General features: G+C 36.0%; 1 non-coding gene across 1 annotated transcript; it reads right to left on the reverse strand.

Annotated features, from left to right (window-relative positions):
• Positions 1–261: 261 nt before the first annotated feature.
• Positions 262–335, reverse strand: TRNAP-UGG (transfer RNA proline (anticodon UGG)). Its single transcript has one exon. It is a non-coding gene; the product is annotated as a tRNA-Pro (tRNA).
• Between the last annotated feature and the right edge of the window lie 822 nt (positions 336–1,157).

The following is a 1,157-nucleotide window of genomic DNA, read 5'->3' on the forward strand; positions in this document are numbered from 1 at the left end:
TTTAATTGGAAAAAACTCCCTTGCACCCTCGCGGGTGCGGAAAAAGGAGGTGTGACAGTGACTAGGACCAAGCCCCAGTGTGTCAGAGTTCACAAGGGCCTCAATTGGACCCCGAGCAGCACTCGCACTAGGGATTCTTTTCATAACCCCAATACATTTTGTATGCATATACTAGAATAGCATGATAAAAATCAAAGATTATGTCCAATTTGAGGCGATCTCAATTGATCCCTCGTTACTGCTCCTTTGAGCAGTAATAGGTAGGGATGACAGGATTTGAACCTGTGACATTTTGTACCCAAAACAAACGCGCTACCAAGCTGCGCCACATCCCTTCAATTGTTCCACAGTGTAATTGTAGAGAATTCCTGTCTTGTTTTCCACATGGTTATTTCCTCCATTGATATATACAAATTTTCTGCTCATTTCGTCTTTTTGGTCTCATTTAACATATAATAGTAAAATAAAAGGAAAAGACTTCTCTTATAGATTATATAGAAAATACTTATATACAATTATATACAAAATATATAAATACAGAACCCGTCGTAAAAATCAATTAGTATTTTTCGGAAATTCTCGGTAAGAAAGAAGGGGATGTATTTTTTTTTTCTGTTTTAAGAAAAGGAAAATCTTATTTCCCGAATCATTGTACATTGCAATTTGAATTAGGAATTCTGTGTCCAACTCTAAGCAGCCCTTAACTACATATGCATCTGATTATATATGTATTATCTATTCCAACAAATAATACAAAAGAAGGAGGTTTTTCAATGCGAGATCTAAAAACATATCTCTCTGTGGCACCAGTACTAAGTACGCTATGGTTCGGGGCTTTAGCAGGTCTATTGATAGAGATTAATCGTTTTTTCCCGGATGCGTTGACATTCCCCTTTTTTTCATTCTAGTTATTGTCATGGGAAGGAATGAAGAAGATTAGAGATCCAATCAAATATTGGTGATGAATCCCTCTCCCCCTCTTTTCTCTTTTTTCCCTTTTTAGAATAAGGGAGGAAAGAGAAAGAATAAAAAAAGTGGATTCAACATTCGGGCTCAAGTTCGAATTAACTGAATATTAATAATAGAGGAATGGGGGTAGAATAGAAGATCTAGGGCAAGAGTATTATACAAGATACTTAAATGATTACTTCAATTTG

Source organism: Nicotiana sylvestris, chromosome 4 (genome assembly GCF_000393655.2).
Source record: "Nicotiana sylvestris chromosome 4, ASM39365v2, whole genome shotgun sequence".
NCBI lineage: Eukaryota > Viridiplantae > Streptophyta > Magnoliopsida > Solanales > Solanaceae > Nicotiana > Nicotiana sylvestris.